Source organism: Mytilus galloprovincialis, chromosome 2, assembly GCF_965363235.1.
Source record: "Mytilus galloprovincialis chromosome 2, xbMytGall1.hap1.1, whole genome shotgun sequence".
NCBI classification, from domain to species: Eukaryota; Metazoa; Mollusca; class Bivalvia; order Mytilida; family Mytilidae; genus Mytilus; species Mytilus galloprovincialis.
The window spans coordinates 110,586,706-110,599,713 of NC_134839.1; positions in this window are offsets into that span (position 1 = coordinate 110,586,706).

Here is a 13,008-nt window from a genome sequence, read left to right on the forward strand (position 1 = left end):
ATCGATCTCATTTAAATACCAATATAACCCAGGTAAACATCAAGTTCAAGTTACAGTGAACGGGTTTATATTGGTATTTACATCGAAACTGCGTTTGAACTAAACAAGACATTTAACACTATTTTCTGGAATACTTTTCCATTTTACTTTTTAAAAGACGAACAACGAAATTATAGAGATCATATTCACTGCACCACATTTTTTCAATAATAATTTCCCCAGTGCTGCTCCAGGAAAGCTAGGTCATTCAATTTGAAACTCGGAACATAGTTTAAACATTGAAGAACATTTATACAAAAATATTCGATTAAACGCTAAAATTTAATGATATTTGGAGATTGAGAAATTTCAAATAAAACACAATATACCTTGGGAAGAAAAAATAATGAAGAAGCTGATTGATTATTTTCTAGATGGTCAAAATATGAGACTTAGGGTACTCCAACCGATATAAACTGGTTTCAAACCAGGGAGGACAGAGCTGCAGAGCAATCAGACTTCGTTAAGGTGCGACGTGTCTTCAAAATTTCAGTAGAAGAAAATTTGGGAGAGCGTTGGAAAAAGAAGACGGGGGACTTAAACATTGACAGTGAAACCACTTTGTTTTGGTGTTTACTTTGTTTTTTACTTGAATTGTTTGTCTTGTTGTTTGTTTCCCTAATTGACAATTTTAATTTCTTTTTTTCAGTTTAAAATTGCATTATAAATTCTACTGCAGAAGTAATACATATAAATACAGAAGCCGAGAATGTGTAAACTGTAAAACAGGATTAGCAGGACATGAATGCTTAATTACTAGCTGCAAACCAGGTAATTATTTTCTTGAAAAATAAAGCAAACGACCATATTTGCTAATGAACGAGTCTGATGTCCTATATGACGCGAGTCCGTTCAAAAGTATTGATGGTAGCTATTTTTCAGAAGTTATATTTCTGTATAAAGCGCTTGAAATATGGCGAAGCTACTTGCCTTTTTTAATGCACTTAATTTACCTCAATAGGTTTATTATGTACTTTTATGTTTAGCTAGAAATTGGTCACGCATGTATAAGTCGTGTTCAACCATTAAAGGAAACAGAATGTCACCTTTAACAGGGAAATAAATGTGAACTATTTGGTTGATTGATTCGATCCACAAAAATATCCTTATTATACAGGTAAAAACGATGACTAACTTATTGTAATACTTGTTAGTTAAAATCAGACAGACATAGAAAACTCCAATGCACGAGATTGATATCTATTTATAGTCATGTTTTTGTTTATATCGGGTGATGTGACTGTCGGAAGTCTTAAATGGTCAATTTCGATGGTAAGTTAGATAGTGTCGAAACTACATTACACACGGATTTCTGATATATAATACCAAGTCATTCCGTTGTTGATCTTTTAGTTTGAATAAGTTGAACATACGTTTCAGTTTGTTATAAATCAAATTTGAGAATTTGAGTCTAATCAGTGAACCTGAAATTGACAGCTTATGTTTCTTTAAAAGCATTTCGTTGTTTTTAATTTTATGTGTTTTGACTTTTGAATATAATATTTCGTTGCCTTTTTAAGCTGACTATGAGGTATTGGCTTTGAACATTGTTGTAGGCCGTACGGTGACCTAAAGTTGTTACTTTCTGTGTCGTTTGGTCTATTGTGAAGAGATGTCTAATTGGCATCATACCATATTTTCTTTTTTTATATCGTAATTCTTGTCTATTTTCCTCTGACCTTGGTGCTGTTTGCCTTTCTGTATTAGATAATTGATATGAAATAGTGGATTCGTAAACGAAAATCAATCGTTTCCGAATCAACTACTTCTTATCAAATCTCTAGATTAACCCATTTCTGGTAAACGACTATCTGTTTTACGTTTTGACAATAAATCAATAGAATTAATTATTTTATGAATATAATTGATTAAAATTGAATAGATTTTGAGATTTATTATTTGTTTGAATATAATGTATATACAGAATTTGTCTATCTTGATTTGAAAAGTTTAAAAGTTCTTTTATTAGCGAAATTTAGACCCTTTGAAATTTATATATAATATATTATAATAGCAACATGTTACAATATTAAGTTGTCTACGGGCTTGCTTCTATGATAAAGCCGTCCTTAATGATAAAAATGATACATGATAAATATATCCTAATACCTACTATTTCATGAAGCTCCTGTTATGTTGCTCTCCATTATAAAATGAAACTATGTGCTTAAGGTTTTATTTTAACATTTATAAATTAATTTTATATACACTTATCGTAAAACTGCACCTGTAATAAGAAAGACGTCTAAACTGTATGAATTTGTATTGATGACTGAAGTACAAGATAACGTCATAAGTAAACGACGTTGGATATACAGTAATGCAGCGTTACGTTAGTGTTCTCTTTTGTGTGTGATTTCCGACATTCTACGGCTCACGAAAAGTGAAAATCTATAACTTGTAAAATAATTAAAGTCTCTTTGTTAAAATAATAAAATTAGAAATAACATTAAAGTCCATCATAAAATTAAAACTTTTACCACAGTTTGTTATAGTACGATGTCACATTTATTTCACGTTCTTTTTCCTTGTAAGTTTCTCCCTGTAATCCAATTCGTAAACTTATTCACGTTCAAACATCTAATTTAAATACAGCCGCTAGAAGCTTTTTGCCAAACAATAAGACACTGCAACCCATTCAAAATATTGGCCCAGCATATAACTTCAGAGATGACTCACAAAATATTGGCCTCAATTTCACGTCTTTACGTTTAAATTCAAGCGTCAATAGCAGCAACTTTCATAAACTACCGAAATTGAACTTACCTTCATTTGATGGAAACGTACTTGAACGGCAATCCTTTTGGTATTCTTTTGATTCCTCAATTCACAACAATACACTAACCAACGTTCAAAAGTTCAACTACCTAAACTCGTTACTAGAAGGAGAAGCGTCATATAACATTGCCGGATTTGCTCTTCGCACACAAACTACAACAAAGCTATTGAACATATACATGAAAGATTCGGACAAAAGCATAAGATTTTTCAACCGTACATGCAAGCATTTCTAGACATACCCGCAACAAAGAATACCCTTATGCACCTTAGAATCTACTATGACAGGACCGAAACATACATACGAGTCCTAGAATCTCTCGGACAAGCTGAAGACTTGAACGGCTCGTTATTAGTACCAGTCATACTCAACAAAATGCCTGGTGAAATACGAAAAAAACTTAACACGTGAACACGGTTCAACAGATTGGATTCTTGTTGATCTTAGGAGATCTATTTTTAAGGAGCTAGCAATTTAAGAGTCTGGTAGAAGTACAGAAACATTTGAAAGTCCAAGCACTACAGCTACATGTACTTTCTACACAAACACAAACTCTCGCGAAATCTGGCCAAAAACCAATTCACCACAGAAATCTTATCAAATTGGCTGTGCGTACTGCAAGGAACCCTACTTTTCGTCCGAGTGTACTAAATATACAGACCAGAATGAACCCATCAAAATTGTTAAAGAAGATATATTGTGCTTCAATTGCTTAGGGCGACACCGCGTAGTAGATTGCAAATCTAAATCAAACTGCAAGAAATGTGATAGACGTCACCACAAAAGCCTTTGCAGCAAGGAACATGCTTTAGGGAAACTTTAAGTACAAGTAGTACATGTACAGTACAAACACACAACGCGGAGGAAGCTGATACAACTGTTTTATATTCATCTATAGGCCGTGATCGCCGAAAGGTTTTGTTAAAGACCGCAATAGCACTACTAAGCTACAAAGAACAAACGATTGATGCAAAGATTCTTTTTGACGAAGGCGCCACAAGGTCATTTATTACAAGACATTTAGCAGAGAAATTGGAGTTTTAAAGAATCAAAGGAAGTGAAGCAATATTCCGATGTAGATTTGGAGACGACAATGAGAACAACTATATGTATATTGAACAGCAAAACACAGCAACCGTGAAGATACAAACTATCTATGGCCAAGAGATACCAGTCGATGTTTTGATTGTACCTAATATCGCCGCACCGTTTAAGACTAACATTGAAACTGCAAAGAAGTTGCTGTATTTGAAAAACTTAAGACTACACCGTAACGGAGGATACATTGTTGAAGTTGGACTGCTTGTTGGAGCTAACCAATAATGATTATAGATTACCTTAGCCGTATTTGGCACAACTTTTTGGAATTTTGGATCCTCAATGCTCTTCAACTTTGTACTTGTTTGGCTTTATAAATATTTTGATTTGAGCGTCACTGATGAGTCTTATGTAGACGAAACGCGCGTCTGGCGTACTAAATTATAATCCTGATACCTTTGATAACTATCTCAACTGTATGAATTTGTACACTGAAGTAGGATAACGTCATAAGTAAACGACGTTTGATATATTGTAATGCCGCGTTACGTTAACGTTCTCTTTTGTGCGTGATTTTCAACAACACTGTTTCCGGTTCATTAAGTTTAGATTATTTTTCATATAATGGCAATGATTTTGTTTCTGTTCTACTGTCAAAGTTTTACGGTCTATTTATTGACATGCATTGACAGTGGAGCGCTTTTAGAGAGTATACTTTAAGTACCGGTCTTTGTAAGAAGCATGCAGGTTCCTGTTGATAGGCGATTCATGACCCCTCTTCAAATGTCTTTATATTTTGTTTACGAAGAAAGTAAGGTATTAAAATAAGTTTTATGTATTATTTTATTTCTTTTGAATCTTGGTTGCCATGGAAACCATCCTTACAAAATTTTGCCTAAATACGTAAATAAGTAGCCTTTGAAAAATGAAATATAAGGGATTTTAAAGAACCATAGAAATAAAGTTAATCAATACAAACAATATGTATATTTACAGTATTGACAAACTAAACCCCAAACTATAGAAAAACGTTAAAATTCTGAATTTACTAAATAGTTTGTTTCCATGGCAACCATTTAAAAATGTGTAAAAATTCGAAAATGAAAATTTTTAAAAACTCTGTTTATCTCCCAAGACCAACAATACTATGACATGTCATTGACAAATTTTGAAGGACAACATTCTATATATTGATAAAATAAAAAGAAAGTCGTGTGTTTTCTTTTCTTTAAAAAAACATTTTTAGTCAAAAATTGTCAATTTTCACCAAAATTCAGATTACCAAAATGATGAATACTGAAACATTTTGAACTTAAAAAGCTAAATCATTCCATTTATACGTGCATTTCTGACACAAATTTGGTAATAAATAAATGAAAATATATGATTGATAGAGATATTTTGGTGGAGAAGAAAATGTTTCTCTCTGGGCATGGGGCCCCCCTTTTTTTGAATTTTTTTTTTTTTTTTCAAAATTAAAAAAAATATTAAAAATTTAAAACATGAAATTTCTTCAAAGGGTGAGGGCAACAATAGAACCCCTTACACCATTTTTATATAGTAAGATTTTTTTTTTAATTGGGAATGTGTCAAAGAGACAACAACCCAAACAAACAACAGAAAAAAAGCTGAAAAGCTGATGACTGAATGCAGGATAGCTGCGTCCCTAAATACACTTGTTTTGTGCAAATTGAAATTAAAAGCTTTTATATGCTATTTCATGGTTTTTTAAATTAGACTCTGTCCAAGTTTTATTTCAATCTATTTAAAAAAAACTTAGTCTCAGACTGTCTTTAAATTTTTATTCTAAACAACAGGCTTTAAAGAGCCTGAATCGATCACCTGTAATTTTTTGGTTAAATCTTGTATCAATGATTATTTGTGCTTTTCAATATATATCAATGAGTGGCTTAAAAATTCCATTTAAATGTTTTTTGTATCTGTCGTTTTTTCTTCAAAAGCAAAAAATGCATTTTACCCCGATGTTCCATTTTAGCCATAGTGGCTAAGTTTTTTGAAGTACAAGGAAATAAAATACAAAATTTATACAAGATACTCGCAAGTTGGGCTGACATTGATTTAGCATATATTCAGATTAAGAAGATTTTTTTTAAAGTAAGCAAACTAGAACAAATTGTGAAAAATTTCTTTAAAAGGGCAATAACTCCATATGGATTCAATTGACAATTTTGGTCATATAAACTTATTTGTAGATATTACTTAGGCACATATTTGGCACAACTTTTTGGAATTTTGGATCCTCAATGCTCCTCAACTTTGTACTTGTTTGACTTTATAAATATTTTGATATGAACGTCACTGATGAGTCTTATGTAGACGAAACGCGCGTCTGGCGTACTAAATTATAATCCTGGTACCTTTGATAACTATTTACTTTGCTGAATAATAAAGGCAACATTAGTATACTGCTGTTCAAAATTCATAAATTGATAGAGAAAAAATAAATCCGGGTTACAAACTAAAACTGAGGGAAATGTATCAAATATAAGAGAACTACGATATAACAGAGACACAATACCGAAATGTAACACACACAGAAACGAACTATAATAATGTAACAATGGCCATTATCCTGACTTGGTACAGGGCATTTTATGAAAAAATGGTGGGTTGAACCTGGTTTTGTGGCATGCCAAACCTCCCACTTTAATGGCAGAGGATGAATTGTTTGCTGTTTACAGTTTATCTTTGTCATTAATAATATTCAAGATAATAACCAAAAACTGCTAAATTTCTGTACACCTAACAATTTAGTGACAGCAACCCAACAATGGGTTGTTCGATTCATCTGAAAATTTTCTCTTAAGGCTTTAGTGTTTGAGATATAAGCCAGACACTGCTTTTTACCCCTATGTTCTATTTTTACCCATAGCGGCCATGTTTTTTTACAAAATAGAAAATAAAACACACACTTTATTCTAGATATCCTAAGGATCATTCAGTTTAAGTTTCATTGGAATTGGTTAAGTAGTTTCAGAGGAAATGTTTCAAATATTTAACACCGTACAGACGACGGATGCCAAGTGATGGCAAAATTCACAGTTCCTTTGAAACGGTGATCTAAAAAAAAATATGTTCGTTCTATCAGAAATGAACTGAAAATAAAAGATAAAAAAACTTGTACCATTGAGAGCGCTAACGAGGCCACTTTCCATAAATTTAAATATTTTTAAGGATCATAACTCTTTTAAAAAAGTCCATTGTCCATCATTATAGAACTTATCCGCGGTATTGTTGATGTTAAACTAGTTTATAAGTTTTATTAAAAATCTGGCAATAATTGTACCTATGGGAGCGCTAGGGGCTATTTTCCATAAATTTATTATTTTCAAGGGTTATAACTGCTTTTATAAAAGTCGATTGGCCACCAATGTATAACTTGTTTGAGATATTGCTTATACCTAAAGTATTAGTTTCGTAAAAATCTGACAGGATTTGTACATGTGCGAGCGCTGCAAGGACCAGATAGACAAACACACGGACAGCCCGATGGACGCAAGGACAGATGGCAATCAAAATGTGAAGCAGACCATATTTAAATTTAAAAAATTTCGTTCTAATTTAGAATTTTTTGTTTATAAAAATACTATTTTTGATATAACAAAAATTTAAAAAAAAATCAATTTTTTTTTTTTGGGGTCTTAAATCAGTGGTTTTGATAAGAAAATAACATTCTGTAAAGATTAGACCAATGGGACAGTTTAAGTTTAGTACAGTGTATCCAATTTCATTATCTATGGAAAATTCATTGCCTTGTATCATTTCTTTTGTTGACTAGTATACTTACTCTTGCGCAGAGTCAGATTATGTACCCATCATGGCTGTTACTATAATTTACCTCCCATGTAAATCGACATGCATCGAAACCTTTATGCAAACACTTATTTGTCACTATGTCGATTTAACTGTGTTAAAATAGAAATTGAAGAAGAACTACAAACCCTTTCTTTCTAATATAATATATAATAATCTTAACTTATGCAAAAGATTTGAAATAAATGCGGAATGTGTCCATTGGACACAGATGATGCTCCCACTTGCATATCATAAAAGTTATAAATGGACATAACTGAAGTACGGTAAAAGTGACACTCACCAATTGTGTACTAACGTTTAAGGTGATAAGTATTGTATAAAAGTTTCACAACATTTGGTTGAGGCAAACTAAAGAAATAAATACAAAACAAGAAATTCAGCAACTTTTTCCCTCTATAAAGAGGCATGGCATAGAACAGTAAAAGTGACACCACCAAAATTCAAACTTGATCTGTATTTGGTGGTTTTAAGCATTGTGTATAATTTTAATAGCATTTGGTAAAGACAAACTAAAGTTAGAGAACAGAAACGGGAAATTCAGTAATATTTCTATTTGTAAAGGGGCATAACTCTTGGACGGTTTAAGAGACACCACCAAAATTTAACCTTAGTCTGTGTTTTATGGTAATAAGCAATGTGATCAAGTTTCATAACATTTGGTTGAGGCACGGTGACCTATAGATGTTAATGTCTGTGTAATTTTGGTCTCTTGTGGACAGTTGACTCATTTGCAATCATACCACATGTTCTTTTTTATAAAGATAGAGAACAGAAACCAACTTTGGGACATACTGACGGACGGACAAGGATAAACCTTAATACCCCCTCCGCCACGACGGGGCATAAAAATGTGTAAATATAACAATTGATTAAATTAGGCAAAATTCAATGAATGGTCATTGCACATGGTTGTCATGAAGGTTTTAGAATCAAAACAGTATATAATAGTTAGGACCATAAAAGATGCGATTATACCAATAATAATTCAGTTAGGTTATTAAAAAAGAATAATAGACAAGCTGTCCTTTTCCACCATATACAATAGAAACATTGCCAAATTCTTGCACAATTTAATGTAATTCGTTGGTGTATATTTTCTCAGATAGAACATATAGAATGTGTATGCCCCCACCGTTGCAAAGGGGGCATAACGTTGTACCTTTGTCCCTAAGTACGTCCGTTCCAGAGTTATACCCTTATACAAATGGAAAAAAATCCTGATTTTTTTGTTTCCGTTCTCTAACTTAAGTTTGCCACAACCAAATGTTTAGAAACTTATACACAATGCTTATTTCCATAAAATGCAGAAGAGTAAGAATGTTATTGGTGTTATTTGTACTGTCAATAAGTTATGCCCCTTTAAAAATGGAAAAGGTGCTGAATTTTCCGTTTTCGTTCTCTCTTTTTTATCTGTCAATCTTACCCTGACCTCATTTTCTTAAAACATTGATAATTTTAAGTTATTATGATAATTGTATTATAATCTTTACATAACACTTACAGAGTTGTAAAAGTAATTCAATGATAAATAAAACCAACCAGACATTTCAGGGTGAGCCTTCTTGTTTAGCAGATCTTTAAGCCTAGGGTTAAAGTTTTTAAAGAATCAATTTGTTTCAAAAACCAACAATGAGTTGCATTAAATTGTTACTTCAACTTCTTTATAACCATTTTAAAAGAGAAAGTATCCTGAGCTATTTTTTTTTAAATGTTCATTAAGATTTGTTTTATAGATAATCATGCTATGTTCATTGTTGAAGGCTATACGGTGACCTGTGGTTGCTTATTGATTGTTATTTCTATGTCTTTGCTCTCTGGTGGAGAATTAATTGTTTCATTGACAATTAAAACACATCCTCTTTATCTTTATACATAGACTTACCAGTAATTAAGTTTTGGATTCAACATTATTCTTTTTCACTGACAGCATCAGTCTAAGGCAAGATAACGGGTTTTGCGTAGTACCATTTTTAAAAAACTTATGACAAATCCAGCACCATGAGGCGTGCATCAGCTGGCTCCTCAACAAAAAGATTTACTAGTTCAGTGATGATGGACGTCATACTAAGTTTCGAAATATATGAATGAACTTAAATAAAAAAAAATCGTGAAAGACATACAAAGGGCAGAGGCTTCTGACTTGGGACAGGCAGTTTTAAACTTGTTTTGGAAGATTTCGACCCTCCCCTATGCCTCTAACCAATTTAGAACAACTAACACACAGCAATACGCAAAGTAAAATAGTTATCAAAAGTACCAGGCTTATAATTTAATACGCCAGACGCGCATTCGTCTTTATAAGACTCATCAGTGACACTCTGATCAAAGTAGTTAGAAAGCCAAACAAGTACAAGGTTGAAGAGCATCGATAACCAAAATATTTTAAAAGGTTGTGCCAAATACGGCTAAGGTTATCTTTGCCTCGAATAAATCAAACTTTTGAAAACGGTATAAAAATGACCATATAATTGATATTCATGTCAAGACCGAAATGCTGACTACTGGGCTGGTGATTCCTTCGGGAACAAAACGTCCAAAACACAGTTTAATAGAAGTCCGAGTCCAAAGTCAGAATAGGTAACAAAAGAAACTTAAGCAAATTCACAATGATACATACATTAACAAAGGACTACTAGCAGTTATTGACTCCAAATCTCATGCATACTGATTGAGAGATTATGTCTTTATAATAGACCTTTTCAACAACTCTCGACACCGACTAATGACACCTTCAATTTACCGGTAAAATTAAGGGGTCGTCTCCAATACAGAAACGGTCTGCTAATCACTATACGTATAGAAATTCGATTTGGCGGTTATATATAAGATATATCAGCAAAAAAAAATACTATATAATTGCATTTATTTACACGTTATTTCACGTTGAAAGGATTAAAAAAAGTACTGAAATCATTCGGCATCCTGATCATCTTTCTCTTCAAGTTTAAGATTATGCTTCATGCCAATAAAGATAAAATTTGTATCTATAAATGTTTTTCTGAAAAATTTTGAGAACTTATGAAAAATGACTTTCGTCCGTCCGTTACACACTTGTAAACACGGTCGAGTTGGTGTTTTCCAACCGATCTCAACTTTACCCGGTGTACATATTCAATTTCGGTGGGGGGGGGGAGAGGGGGGTAAAAACATATTGTTTTGAAAGGTCAAAAGGAAAATGTCACATCGCAATTTATATCAACGAGGGACTACGCCGTTTCATAGTTAATGCTGATATATTTCCTTGATGAATTGGGGGAGGGGGGGTAATTGACTTCTCTTTCCGATGTAAAATCATTTAAGCATTACACACCTGCGTATGGCATTTATATTTCAACACGTTATTTACTGAAGAGTTTGCACATTCTTTTTTGACAGTGCTAAGCAGGGATTTGGACTCAAATGACTTAATTATCCCTCGTCTAGTTAAATGGTCGTCCTCATGAACTGATTGACCGCTATAATTTTACGTGTCCTGAAAAAACATCATATGTTGTCACTTTGGCGTACAGGCATTCGCCAGTTCTCGGAAATGACCTCTGGGTTTCTTACAAGAAGCGGGAATTTCTTAGCAGTGAAGTTTAATACACCTTATCGCTTTTTGTCCGCCATTACCGGATACCACACAGGTTCCCGTAAAATGTTCATGTCATAAAACAAAATATCTGACGCCACAATGGAAAAGTGATTGTTGTATGCGTCAAAAGTTCAAGCGGCGTGGTCAGCCGGGATTAGCGATAAGGTGAATTGGGTCCGTGTTGATCAAATATCGTTGGTTTCATATGTTACACTGTCATTGTTATATTTTATTTTGTCAACGGGTCAGACATTGTTTCTCTTTTTCTGTTCGGCTTGACATAGCTTTGGTTTTGTAATCTTTTCTATGTTTTCGTACTTATGATTCTTTTTGTTCATCTATTACCATACATAAGGCAGGTTTGGGATCCAAATAGTCTAGTTAAACCTCGTCGCATGTTTTGTGCGCCTGAACCATGTCCTTAAAATTTTGGTAGTTTGTACATCCTTGACACGGTAGAAGTTTTAAAAATTATGTGATATTTTGACATTAAGATTTCTTCATTATATTTGATTCCTTTTTAGGAGATCGCTGGTTTTTTTTATTTTCTTTAATTTAAAAAAAATTGTTTACCGTAAAATTAATCCTTTTCTTCTTTCTGAATTTAAAAAAAACATATCATTTGAACTCTGTTGGAAAGTTGTATCATTGCTAATCATATTTTCACGCAATAAAATCAATAGCGGTCGAAACTATTATTTTCAATTTTTATTTTTGAGATGACCCCTCACATCTTAACTGTCGAAGTCGTGCTCAACTGTGTGTGTAGACAATTGTTGAAAGGGTTTAATACGTCTGTTTAAAGGTTTGGTTAGCTTTTGGTGTCAATGCCGACATTTTTGTGCTTTCTTATGAATATTATCATATAAAATTGAGTGTGAAATACCTGAACGTATACGATGTTTGTATGTTGACTTATATTCACAATGTCCTTGTGTTATATACCTCTATTTGGTATTTTTGGTTACCGGAAATCTAGGACATAATTTAGCCTGTTTATTGTATTTTACGGGACTGTTACCTTTTTTATGCTTGTCGGCGGCGAACAGTTAGTGTCGTCTGTCATAGATAAAATGGCTGTAGAATACAATTTAGATCGAAAAGCGTGACTTCAATCTCTTAGTCCCCCTAGACAACAAAAGGATTGAGGCCCACGACACTTGTAGGAATGATAAAATTCAGAAATGTTTTACTTGTTCATGATATCGAAAACCATGAGGCCTGGTTTTCGAAAGTATCATAATATATGTCATAAGATATATCTAAGAACATATTTTATGATCATCTTATGACTATCATATGATGTGTCATAGGATGTAAATCAAAGCTGTCTTCAGAGAGTCATAGCTATGATGCTCTTATGACTGTCATAAGTGAACATTATTTTCTATTATTTTAAATAATGATTAAAAAGTGATAAATATAAATATTAAAATGAAAAGTATAAACCATCCTTAATATTTACGAATATTTTAATTTTTCATGATAATAAACATGAAATATACAAAAAGGAATTGTAAAATGAGTTGATAATTTGTTTAAATTTAGTTTGTAATATATGATAAATCTTGAACTTCGCTTTCGTGTATCATCATACATGTATTGTTATTTAACTGTGAATACTTTTTAGATTCGGTACCCGCTTAACGAAATGCCCGTGCAAACACGTAAAAAAGTACTAGATAAGGGAAGAAATAAAAAATATAGTTACTATACAAAATCATGAGTAAGATAAGTCCAT